Here is a 13,880-nt window from a genome sequence, read left to right as displayed (position 1 = left end):
ATACTCAGAACCCTCTCCACAAGAAACAAATAAAACACAGACAAAAACAGCAGGCAGCTGCCTTCCCGAAACAGGCAACTGTCTCCCAATAAACCCCAAATCATTTTTTTAAAAATGGAGATGGCTACAAAAAGGGGTGTCTTTGTGGTCTATGGTGCCTGTAGGCACTACACTGTGGACCCTAGGGTCAAACTAGCAAACTGGAGAAACCCATTTTGCACATGATATGCAGACCAAATCTTTAATTATTATTACTACTACTTTAAACAGCAAATCATGGGAGAAAATGGGAAACACAACGGTACAGTATTGTTGAGTGAAAGGTGCAGTACCAGAATATGGATGTTTCAATAATTATTGCTGAATTCTATATTTGCATTGACGTTTGAAAGGTTTTATGATGTACTCTTCCAGAAAGCCTTTTAAGAGCTGTGCATGGGAAGCTAGAGGGACTCGGTTTTTGTGAGTTCTCTTACAAACTGACCTGATCCACACCTGTTAAGCTACTAATATAAAGTACATTTAGAAATGCAAATCCAAAAAGAAAATATGTCCAGAAAATGTGTATTGAAATATATCTCTAAATAACAAATGTTTGTAGATGATAGATAGATATATGATATAGATAGATGATAGATGATAGGTAGATAGATAGATGATAGATAGATGTAGAAATTGGACCAAACATACTTATTTCTTTATTCTGGAGTGCAATAGTTAGAAGAGCAAAGTTATATATGAATTTTCCCCTTTAGTAATTCCAATAAGTGCAACTCTGCAGCTGAAGCTCCTGGACTGAACCTGAGGGTTAAAGCAACCAGATGTTAGTCCTTTATAGTCCAGAGCTTTGTCACTGGGCAGCTAATGTCACTCTCAGCCCTTAGCTCTGGTGGCATGGTTGGGGGAGCAAAAGTGCTAGAAGCCTCCCAGTCTTCAGATATTCTACTTTATAAGTGAATACATGCAAGAATGGTATAGACCAGGCTGATCCCCCATCCCTAGTCCGTGTTGCGTTTAAGAAAATAAATCCAATTTCAGTAACTTCAGTGTTGGTTCCTATTACTAAACCATAACCATTACTGCTATATGGAGTGAGTCTTCCTAAATATAGATTGTTGATATTTATCCTAGAGGAAAGCATCAAACATAGAAACTAAAGTGTTACTCTTTTCGGGGATGTAAATTCAAACTCTTAATGCATTTTTACTATGTACTTAACAACAGCCATTATCTAAACAGAGGCCAGCGGAGGGGAAAAAAATAAAATGGAGAACTTCCTCTCTACTAGAGCATCTAGCGAAAGAAAGAAATGGTGAGGTAGATTGATTTAAATCCCCAAAGAGCGTCTGAAGCAAAGACACTTAGTTGAACTGCTTGTCTGACTGAGAGGAAACGGTGATCTTTAAGCGATACTTGGAGTCCTTTCTCTTTTATATTATGGTTATACAAGACATTCATTAACTGGATCTGCTTCATTTCTCTCAAAATTAGCTTGCTTACTCATGCCTCTAAAATTCTCCACGCTGTCCCTTAGGGTAAAAGAGACAGAATTATGTGAGATGTGTAAACAACGATGAATTTAATCTTGGGCAAATCCACACATTGCAGTGCATGTGAAGCTTAATTAGGATTATGAATGCAATGTTATAAGATAGGGTTTGACATCTTGTTTTTTTTTTTTATTAAGGTTACACATGCTTCTCTAATTTTAGGAAAATGTCTTTCAATATTTTCTGCAGATTAAGAATGATAAAAGAAATCCACCAAATGGACAAGTTAAGAAATTTTCCTGATGTGGCCTATGAAACAGAAAGGTATTGAGAATTGGTTTGATGAGATTCCGGAAGGCACCTCCATCTTTTTTTCAAAATGGCAATTGTATTCTCCAGAGATGTACATTAAAACAGTGTTCATACTTGAGACATCTTGCTCATTTTGATTCCTTGCACTCTTCCGCACTTGATTGAATGACATTTATTCCGTGGCAGTCTGTGAACTTCAGAATGGATCTGACTGAAGTGGAGAAGGGAGACGAAAAAGGGAGGAGGGAATCCCAGCTTGCATCACGAAGCTGGAAATGATAAAATAGGAAATCGCAGGCCATCAACCTCATCTGAAGTTTAAGCTTTTGCTATTTCTGAGGTAAAGAAAAATACTACGTGGAGATTAGACTTTATCCAAAATCAATTCACAACTATCACTATTTTTTTAAAAAAAAAGAAACCTCAAAAACTTCAGAAGTAGACATGCATTTGACAGGACTATTAGAGTGGAAGTTATGAAAAGATCACAGACTGACACATCATTGTGGGAAAATTCTCGAGACCCCTGAAGGAAAAAAAAGAAAAAAAGCAAAACTCCCTCTATCTGGAAAATATAAGTGACTCGTTAATCAAATGTTTAATTCTTTGACAATGCACCTTGCACTCACATGGCTTCAATACATAGTTAAAATTCTCAAGTCATCTTTACCCTGATGTAATATATTCCAAAGGTAGGGGAAGTTACTACAATTGCATGTTGATGTGCAGGATTCATTGCCATCGTGGTGTTGGATTGTTTCATTGTGCACACAGTTGACAATGCTGTGTGTCAACTGGTTAAGGTTAAAGCATTCACACCATACATTTAAAGCGTATTTATACTACTTAACAGTTGTGGATTCCCCAAAGATTTCTGGGAATGGTATTCTACCCTTCACAAAGCTACAATTCCCAGCACCGCTAACAAACAAATCCCAGGATTTTTTCATGTGCTTTAAATGTGTATGGTGCAGATGTGAGCAAAGACAAATGGAAGTTGTTTGTGTGCTGAACAGTGAGCCAACCAGTTTAACCCTTCACCGTGGCTATTGCTGCAAAAAGCAACAGACTGGTTTGCACATCAACGTGAAACTCTGAGTCAACTGGTACTCAGCACAAAACATTTCTGATAGTTTGTGCAGGATGTAGTAACTCTGAGTCGCGATGTGCATCTGATCCCAGCAAAGCCTGGAAGAAGTGAACGGTGACTGTTAGACTCATTTTCCATGTGGGGAGGATATTCCTGGATTCTGCCATGGCTGCAGGGAGATAAACTGGCTAGATTAAATGAGGAGCAAAGAAAGACAGCCATAGCTGCTGAGAAAACCTAGCCTTGAATAACCCCTCCTCATTTATATAGGATCAGCAATGCAATCATTGGTGACTTTTAGGGAAGCGGGGATTTGGATCTTGCCTTTAAAGACACAGTGGCTAAGTGTTTTTCTCCTTCCTTTTTGAGAAAATATAAGCAACAAGAAGAAAGGTCCTGATCCTGCTCCCATAGGAGACAGTGATGGCCACCACCACATGGCTTTAAATGAAGATTTGACAAATTCATAGAGGAGGAAGCTATTGATGGATACAAGCCACAATAGCTACAGTATGCTCTGCCTCCATGATTAGAGGCAATAGTGCTTCTGAATATCACGGGAAAGTGCTCTTATGCCTGGGTCCTGCTTGTGTACTTCTCAGAGGCATCTTGTTGGCCACTGTGAAAACAGGGTGCTGGGCTAGATGGGCCATTGGCCTGATCCAGCAGGCTCTTCTTAGGCATTCCTGGAACAGGATACCCAGGACACTGCTCCACTGCCCAACAGGGTGAGCCCACCTATGAAGCAAGGTGAAGTGGCAGAATCCACAGGGGCACCAGGTCCCAATGTCTTCCTCCCCTTGTTCCTGATGTAGATCTTCACTCACAACTTCTTCCCTGGTGGGGTGGGCAGCACCTTTTTGTGGTTTGCCTCAGGTGTCAAAAGGCACCGGACAGACCCCAACTATAACTGAACAAACCTGGACCCCCGCTGTGGTGTTCTTACAGAGCCCCCGGTCATTTCACGGACCTCTACACCACTGCTTTATTCTTCCGCTGCCATCAACCAGGTTTCTTCTGGTAAAATACTGGGTCTCAGTCAGGTTGTAAAGTCAACAATGAAGATTAAAGTTTACTGAAGAACAAACAAGTTTTAAATAGATTCAGAACGGTTTCTCAAATGCATACCCTTAACTAGATGTGGCACTATCGCACTCTGTCACACTCTTCTCTCTCAGTTCTTTCCCTGTCTCTCACTCTAACTGTCACAACTGCTATGGCTCTGTCTGACTCTGACTCCTCCAATGGTGTAATGGCTTGGCTCTCTCACAGAAGTGAGACACCGGTAGTAATTATCTCAGGTTTATTGCCCAAACACATAAATCACTCTAGAGCTCCTTCACTCCATGTCTGACTCCAAGTTCACAGTTGCCGAGTCTAAACTCTGCCCCTTCCTCTTCCTCCAACAGGGGAAAAAGCCCTTTAGCTTTCGCTCTTTTCCCCTCCTCTCACTGACCTTTTTGCGCCTTTGAGTTTTGGGGCTGGCTATTTTTGGCCTTTCTCCCTCTGTTTCTGAGCTCAGACTGCTATTTTGTGTATAGCTCTGGCTCCCTTTCCTTGCTCGGTATTCTCAGGGATCAGGTTACCATTGCTATCTGCTGCCCGCTCTCTGAAGCCATGCCACTAGGCTGTCCCTCCTCCCTCTCACATTCCAGCTCACATTCCAGTGTCCTTATCTCTCTTTGTCTGTTCTCATTCGCAGCCTCTGTCAGCTCCTGAACGAAGCTGACAAATGGTAAAACCCCTGGGCTGAACCTCAAAACCAGGTAGGCCCCGCCTCTGAGCTTTCTCATTGGTCAATCTACATTAACCATTTCCATCCCCCTGTACAAACAAAATCACAAGGAATGGGCAAACGCCACACCCGCGGTCATAATCTGATGTCCTTCTTTGTGTGCACTCCTCCATGAGAGGTCCAGAGAGCAGCAAAACAAGAACAAGCTTTTTCTGTGATGGCTTCCTACTTGTGGGATGCTCTCCCCAGAGAAGCTTGCCTGGTGCCATTGTTACATATCTTTAGTTGACAGGCACAAACATTCCTCCCCCCCCCAGGCCTTTGGCTAATTAAACAATCTATGGCCTTTTGAACTGCATGTGTGGGATTATTGTTTTTGTTTGTAACTATGGTATATTTTGTGTTTTTATATTGGAAATCACCGTATAATAATAACAACAATATCTTGGTAGTATGGAATGCCTTTCCCAGGAAAGAGATATATCTTGTATCCAGCATTGCTCTTTTGCATGTGGGGGAGAGACACACAAAATCATTCCAGGTATTTTAAAGTTTAACTTTCCTAATCATATTAAACTTCTAGACTTTCAATCATGACAATGATTTATTTTTATACCCCACCTTTCTCAGAAAGAAACACAGGGCAGCTAACCGCCATACCAAAATACCACCAACATAAAACAATAGATAAAACCAATGTAAAATAATAACATTAGAGCTGTAAAATGCAATACAACAAGGAGCTAACAGTTGGACTATAAAATTCCCATCCAGCTATATGCCAAAAGCCTGAATAAAATATAGATTGTAAGAACCTGAATGGAAAAGAAGGGTAATTGTGCTTTTGTCTTATGGTTGTTTATTCATTGTTATTCTACTTGCTGTAAGCACATTTTAAATAAATAAGTAGAATATTTGAAATTCCATTTGAATTTCACCTAACGAATGGGATGTTATTTCAATTGGTGACACAGTGTAATACAATAAATTCAATACTGGCTAAGGAGCCACCTTCCATATACAGATTAGTAACAACCTTTTTTAAAAAATAAAATAAAATAAGGATGTAGCAAGCCTATTGAAGGCAGTTACCAAAAAATAGATTGAGTCTCTGTTGGTTTCCCTATTTGTCAAGCGCCCAGGTTAAAATGAAATATTGTGTTGTTTACTTTTCCATTTTCGAAAGTTTCTTTTTTTCTTTTTGTCCAGAGAGGCTGATTATATACCTGGAAATGAAGACAGTTATGGTAGGAAGTATTGGTCAGACAGAGCTAAAACATATATTGTTCTCTCTCTCTCTACAGATTTGGCAGCCATGAATATTTCTGTTTCATGGAGGTGTGGGGGGGGGGAGTATCAGAATGGATGGAGTCTCTCTGCCTATAGAAAATGTCTTATAAAGGGAGGGCAAACTTTTCTGCACATTTGAAATTTGGCATTTAAAAAAAAATTAAAATATTTTGGCTGTTGTTTTTCAAATTAATCTCTGAGGAATGTGTCAAAATTTCAACTCCTGAAGATGAATGTTAAGGCAAACATAGCATTAAGCAGAGATAGCTGCATATGTTGCTGTTGGTTTATCTCAGCCAGTGCTGGCACGCCCACCTTGGTGGTTGCTGGAGAAGTGAGAAGTGGTAGTGGCAGCTTCCAATGAGATCTCATGAGCTCCTGCTGCCGCCACCACTTCTCCCATGGTATGGGGGTCCCCCTTCCGCCTGCCTGCCACCTCTACCACTAGAGAAGCAAGGAGAAGTGGTGGCAACTTTCAGATTGTGGCAAGATCTTATGAACCTCTGGTGAGAACTTGCCAGAAGCCAGAAGCTGGAAACTGCAGCCATGTGACCCTAGTAAGCAAGGCTGTGGAGAGGATAGTGGCAATTGGAGGGAGGGCTGGCACCTTCCTGGTTTTGCCTCAGATGCCAAAACGGGATGGGCTTTCCCACTCTCAGTTTCTCATTTTCCCAATGTTATGTTAAGTTCTCCACGTTTCCACATGATTTTGCAATTTTTACAAAATCCCTCATGTGTCCAATTCTGGGCGCCGCAATTTGAGAAGGGTATTGACAAGCTGCAAGAAGAGGGCTGCCAAAATGATAAAGGAAGCCAAGCCTTGTGAGGAATGGTTGAGGGAGTTGGGTATGTTTAGCCTGGATAAGAGAAGACTGAGGAGATATGATAGCCATCTTCAGACATCTAAAGGGATGTCAAATGGAGGAGCGAGCAAGCATATGTTCTCCTGCTCTGTAGGCTAGGACCAGAACTAATGGATTCAAATTAGAAGAAGGGAAATTCTGATTAAACATTAGGAAGAACTTTCTGACAGTAAGAGCCATTCAAAAATGGAACAGACTCCCAAGAGAGGTGGTGGATTCTCCTTCTTTGCAGGTTTTTAAGTAGAGGTTGGATAGCCATCGGTCATGGATGCTTCAGTTGAGATTCCTGCAATGCTGTGAGTTGGATGAGATCGGGGTTCCTTTCCAGCTCTACATTTCTATGATTCTATGAATGAGGCTGTGTTTTGGCTCACATATTGTTTCAGAATGTACAAATGCTTTGTAGGGAAACCCTCTGGAAGTTAATGTAGGAAGGCGAAGCCTCAGCCTGAGGCAAACTGCCGGTAGGATTTAGGTTTGTGTGAAGCAGCTAGCATAGAACAAGGCCATCATGAAGTAAGTACTAAAACTATCTCCTTCTTGTAAAATAGTCAGGTGCAACTTGCTAAATTCTGTAACTGCCCCTTTGCAAAATATTTTAAATGTAAATCTTAAAATTCAGAAGAACCTGTAACTGGTGCCTTGGGGTGGGGGAAGCAACAAGTTAGCAGAATTCAAACTTTTGCAAACAAATTTTGCTGGAGGCTTCCTTCCAGGTTCATTTCCAACCAAGTATTTGACAGAGGAAAATACTGTATCACTCAACTCTTTCTGTAGCTGATATGTTCTTTCTTCTCTGCTCTTGCATATTACCTCTTGTTACTTTATTACATTGCCCACGGAATCTCCCAAGGCCAGAACATATCTTATCTCTTGTACTAATGAGATCTGGCACATCTCTGCTATTTTCCCTTTGGATTCCCCCCGCCCTCATGATCTAGTGATAGATGTTTACTGCTGTGTCCTAAATTTTGACTCAACAAATCTGGATGATTATTCTATATTTATACCATTTCTTTAGCAGGTGTCATGCTTAATCCTTTGCCATCTAGTGTTCCTTGGGGCAAATATATGATTGTTGTTTTTTTAAAAAAACAAGATCAAATGGATGAAATGCATGAAATGCAGACAGAAGCAGCTGTTCAAGGAAATAAATGAATATGTATTTACCAACTACTGCAATCAGACTTTTTCTCTCTTCCCAGCCTGTGTATGTTTTGCAGTTTATATTTTTGTGATATTCCTTGCTTATTCTTTTACTACATGTAAATCCAGCCATTCTTCTAGGGAACTCAATGAAGTGTATATGGTCCACCTCCACTTTACCCTCACAGCAACCCTGCGAGGTAGGTGAGACGACAACTGGTCCATGGTCATCCAGAGAGCTTTGTGGACAAGTTGAGCAAACCCTGCCCTTTCTCTAATCCTGGGGTGGGAGACAGCAGGATCAAATGTGGTGCTTTAGGACTGTGTATGTAGTATCATCATATCAGCAAACATTTCATTTGTTTCATTATAATTCCAGTATCTTCAAAAACTGAAGAATGAAAACCTTACTGATGGATGAGTGTTTATAGTAAATCCAAGGCCCACTTTTTTTGGGAAGGGGAACCAAATCATTTTAGGAAACAGTACTAGATGGTTATTTTTTTAATTCTTGGCTTAGGGTAATTATTCCTGTTTAAAAGTAGGGTGAAAAACTATGTACCATACTAAAAATCTTCCTGCAAAATTTCAAAACATTTCATTCATTCATTTTATATGTATGCCACTTTTATTGCAGATATTAATATTGTGCAGCTTGAATCAGTAGTAAAAACTGATTCTTCTTGGAATGAAAATTGTCAAGACCCATAAATATTATTCAAAAGCTTTACTCTCACAACTTTTTCCAAACAGATACAAAACAAACAAAACAAAGACAAATGATACATCCAAATAGTCATACAATATCATATGCATGTCCAGCACAGGTTCATCTTCCTACAAATTTGAAATAACTCCAAATCTAAAATCAAAGGTTTGTCTATACCCACAGCCTCCATTAGCCTGGAGCTAATGGACATCATTATCACATCCTCTGTTCTTTGTGGCTTTCAGAGAAAGAACTTTGAAAGGAAACTCCCTTCAAAATGGTGATTTGCAACTGAATACCTCTCTCATTTGATCTAAAGTTAAACACCATGTGAGAGGGCAGAGCAGATATACACTAACAGCTAATCATCAACCCACTAGGTACTCAGAGACCTCCTCTTAGCTTCAATGGAATGTTCACTGCTAAATTCTTAGCAATACACATACAGGCACATACGGAATTATTTTCCATTTCAGTGTTAATTAAACAATTATACTTAACAACTTTTCCATACCCCCCCCCAAAAAATAAAAATGCTTAAAGTGGCTTACAACAAAGCAATAGAGACGCATTGCAAACAAATACTTCAAAAACAATTTCATAATAACAAATCACCCTCCAATATTATAAAAATAATAACATGCATATCCCAACAGCAAAATGACAAGGGAGCTTCACAGTTTCTCCTTAGTCTTAGAAACACTCATCCCATGATGTTGCTCACAGCCCTTCTCCTGCCGCTTCTTGCAAGGCTTCCAAGGGCAAAGAACTGAACTAACCATAAAATAAACACAGCTCCTCCAACCAATGTTTTTGAATTAATACTACTACTACTACTACTACTACTACTACTAATAATAATGTATTATTTATATCCCACCCATCTGGCTAGGTTTCCCCAACCACTCTGGGCAGCTTCCAGCAAAATATTATAATGCAATAATTCATCAAATATTAAAAGCTTCCCTAAACAGAACATTTAATTGATCTCAACCTTAGAAAGCCTGTTCCTTGTGCAAACTCTGACAGGTTTGTCCTGTTTATCTGTCTTCATATAAACAGATCTGTTTTATAGGCTCAAATGTAACAGTAGAAATGTCAACAGACCTCCAGGAGGCATGAAGTGCGATTCATTTCAATTTCAAACTACATTACTTCCAAATGAAATCAAGTCAATTTCTCACATTTATTAAAGCAAACAAACCTTTGTAAAAGAAGAAGAAGAAGAAGAAGAAGAAGAAGAAGAAGAAGAAGAAGAAGAAGAAGATTTTTTAATAGGGGTATTTCCCATGTTATCCTGAAGCCTTTAAATCAGTTTCCACCGGCCCCCAATGGACTGGCAGGTGAATATGAATGAAACACTGATAAAAGGTAAAGGGACCCCTGATCATTAGGTCCAGTCATTACCGACTCTGGGGTTGCGGCGCTCATCTCGCATTATTGGCTGAGGGAGCCGGCATACAGCTTCCGGGTCATGTGGCCAGCATGACTAAGCTGCTTCTGGCAAACCAGAGCAGCGCACGGAAACGCCATTTACCTTCCCGCCAGAGTGGTACCTATTTATCTACTTGCACTTTGACGTGCTTTCGAACTGCTAGGTTGGCAGGAGCTGGGATCGAGCAACAGGAGCTCATCCCGTTGTGGGGATTCGAACCACCGACCTTCTGATCGGCAAGTCCTAGGCTCTGTGGTTTAACCCACAGTGGGGAGTAATATCCATCACAACAGCAGGCTCATTTAGGGAAGCTAGGACATGCCATGTAGCATACACAGTTCTGTCCTCTAACAGATCAAATTACTAGGGGACTTAGGAGGAGAAGGTAAATTATTCTGGTGGCAGCTGTCTTTCATCATCTCCTGTCTGAGGCAGTCACTTCATTTTGCTTAATGGTAGGACCCACCCTGTTGGAGATTAAGACTTAATTCATTGTAGGTTAAAATTTAGCATCCTGCAAGGACTTACAGTCCTGCAACCTCCTACAGGAGGTTGGCTTGTATCTGGCCTCTCTCATCTGATCCTGATCCTTATTTATTTATTTATTTATTTATTTATTTATTTATTTATTTATGGGATGCCTGATCCATTTCCCCTTCTTTCCATGAAAACATGAGAGTATTTCAATGAACACCCCATGCCTACACTGAAAGGGGGGATGAGGACATTTCCACCAGCCCTGCCACCATCACTGGTGCATCAGCCAGGCGTGCCTGTCATCACCACATGTAACAACAGGTCCTACATGTGCACCAATATACACCTATAGAGGAGGGATCATGATGGCCAAGGACCCTTCCTTGCATGTGGGAGCTGTATACGCCTGTTTAATACCCCTTTTCATGCTCACCACATATAAGAACATAAAAAACACAATAAAAGTCTGCTAGACTAGACCAATGGCCCATCTAGTCTAGCATCGTGATCTCACAGTGGCCAACCAGATGCCTGTGGAGAACTCAGAAGAAGGATTTGAGCACTAGAGCTTTGGTACTTTCCAAGAACTGGTATTCAGAAGCAACAGTGGAGGGAGAGCATTGCCATCATGGCTAATAGCCATTGATAGCCCTCTCTCACATGAATTTATCTAATACTCTATTAGAACCTATTAGGTTGGTGGACATTACTGCCTCCTATGGGAGTGAGTTCCATAGTTTAACTGTGTGAGGAAGTACTTTCTTTTGACTGTCCTGAACCTTCCAAAACAATATGTCGCTGTTGGGGTGTGTGGCCTGCATAAATGTACAGTCATACCTTGGGTTGAAGTAGCTTTGAGATAAGTATTTTCGGGTTGCGTGCTACGGCGACCCAGAAGTAACGGAGCACGTTACTTCTGGGTTTCGCCCCTTGCGCATGCACAGATGGTCAAAATGACACCACGCGCATGCGCAGAAGTGGCAAATTGTGACCCATGCATGCACAGACATGCGGACGTGGGTTGCGTTCGCTTCTGGATGTGAACGGGGCTCTGGAACAGATCCCGTTCACATCCAGAGGTACCACTGTACTGATGGTGTTGCCTGGTTGATGGGAAAGGACCTGCTTCCCTGTGAGGAAGCGTTTATTTGAACTAGTGATAGATGGATCCATTGCTCACCTGTCATTATCAACATAATCAGTTTAAAAATGGGTCCTAAGTGAGTAATGCAGGTGGGGAAAAATCCATTAATGTGGATCAAGGAGAGCATTTGTTCGGATCAGGTTTTCCAGCAGTGTTGTTACTATGCTACCCACATGCCACTTCCAAAATCAACGAGGTTTATATATTCATGAAGATCAAAGCAAATGATTTCCCCCCCTCCTGGATAATTACTTAGTGAAATGACAACCTTATTATAAGATGTAGAAAGAGTATATAATTTTAGCTATGGTGGAGAATGTAGTGAACAAACACAGGTGCGCAACATTTTTAGATTAAAAACAAATTACGAGCAGCTTAGAAACCCACCATTTCCATTCCTCATAGGCTTCCCTAACTCACCACCATAAACCACATGGTAATCTTTATTTTCTGTGCAGTGTGATTTACTACAATAGCGAGAGCATTATGCATGCTGAGATATGGCACTGGCATTATGTATGCCAAGGTATTGCAATAGGAGTCTCTGTGGACTAATTAAAACTGTGTGGAAGCAGAATCCTTGTTTATTTTGTTGGGCCGTAACTTGTGAATAAGTCTTAAATAAATTATGTGTGTCTACTGCAGTGGGTAAGGTGGAGAAAATGCTAATAGAGCTACAATCAGGCTAATAAGGTGGATGTTCCAGGTCTATAATTCTACGTTGATAAAGCTCTTTAGAAAGCAATGCTGTGAGAAAGCAGCTGACTGTCAGGCAAGAGAGTGCATTTAAATATTTTCAAATTTAAAGCAGCATCGAAGTCCAGTTCACTTTTCAAGGCTGCTGAATAGATATTTGGGAACATTCAATAGTACTAATTTGTGTCTATTATTTCCTTCTGCCACTCCAAGCAGCTCCGTAATTGAAATGCTGAATAACAGTTTCCCCTTGCTAAATTGTAATGATGCCCTTTATAATCCTCTCTTTAATGCAGTTCCTGAACTTTAGAAAGGTTGCTTACTGCCAAATGTCAGTTCATCGGCAAGCAGCCGCAATGGGAACCCTCTTGTTTTATCCATTATGCCAAATAAAATTGGCACTGCCCGGTGTACTTGCAACATAGGTGTCTCTGATTTACTAAGAAAGGAGAAGAGATAAAGGAAAGGGAGTGTGCCACTCTGATCAAAGCAACCCATTTGGAAAACTTCTAGTGAAGTTTTCTGAGACTCCCATCAGCCTAGAGAGCATGGCCAGTGATCAAGGAGGATGAGATATGTCATTCAACAACATTAAGAGGAACACACTTCAGATTATTACGAGGTTTATGTAAGCAACGACAGCAGCTGGGATTCTTTATGTGCAAAAATGGAAGGAACAAGAAGCTACCACCAAAGACGAATTGAAAAACATGGAGATGGACTATGCAGAATTGGCGAAGTTAACAGCCAGAAAAAGAAAACTTGACGACCATTGTTTTGTGGAAGAATTGAAGCCTTTTTCGGATTACTTAAAGAAATACTATACAGTGGTACCTCTGGTTATGAATGCTTCTGGTTACAAATGCTTCAGGTTACGAGCTCCATTAACCTGGAAGTAGCTGCTCCTGGTTGCGAACTTTGCCCCAGGATGTGAATGGAAATGGGAGTGGGAGACCCCATTAGCGAAAGCGCGCCTCAGGATAAGAACGGTTTCAGCTTGAGAATGGATCTCCGGAACGAATTAAGATCATAACAGAGGTACCACTGTAGTATGATGAACTCGCGAGCCAGGATTTGAACTATGAGTGACAGAAGAAATTAGAGATTATAGTAATGTTGTTATGGTATAAGAGATAAAAGATAGGGTGCAGCAGAGGGGGAGAAATAAAAACACTGGAAAACAGGGGGGAAGTTGACAAAACAAATGGGGAAAAAATAGTATGTATATGTTAAACTTTTGAAAATTTAATAAAATAAAATTGAAAAAAGAGGGCGGCACTTCCCCACTCCTGTTATACTGTAATAAGTTAGACCAGATTTTATATTCCTACAGCAATACAGTGTGATGGTGATCTGCAGTGAGATGGACATATTGGAATTTGTTTTTTTGGTAGAATGTGGGAAGCTCTCCTCAGGGCTCCTGATCCCTCAAACAAACGTAGTATCTCTAAACCAACTTTAATATCTATGGACATATGGAAGATGCACCCCTA

Source organism: Podarcis erhardii (genome assembly GCF_964252035.2).
Source record: "Podarcis erhardii genome assembly, chromosome: 11".
NCBI classification, from domain to species: Eukaryota; Metazoa; Chordata; class Lepidosauria; order Squamata; family Lacertidae; genus Podarcis; species Podarcis erhardii.
Note: the sequence above shows the minus strand (reverse complement) of the source record.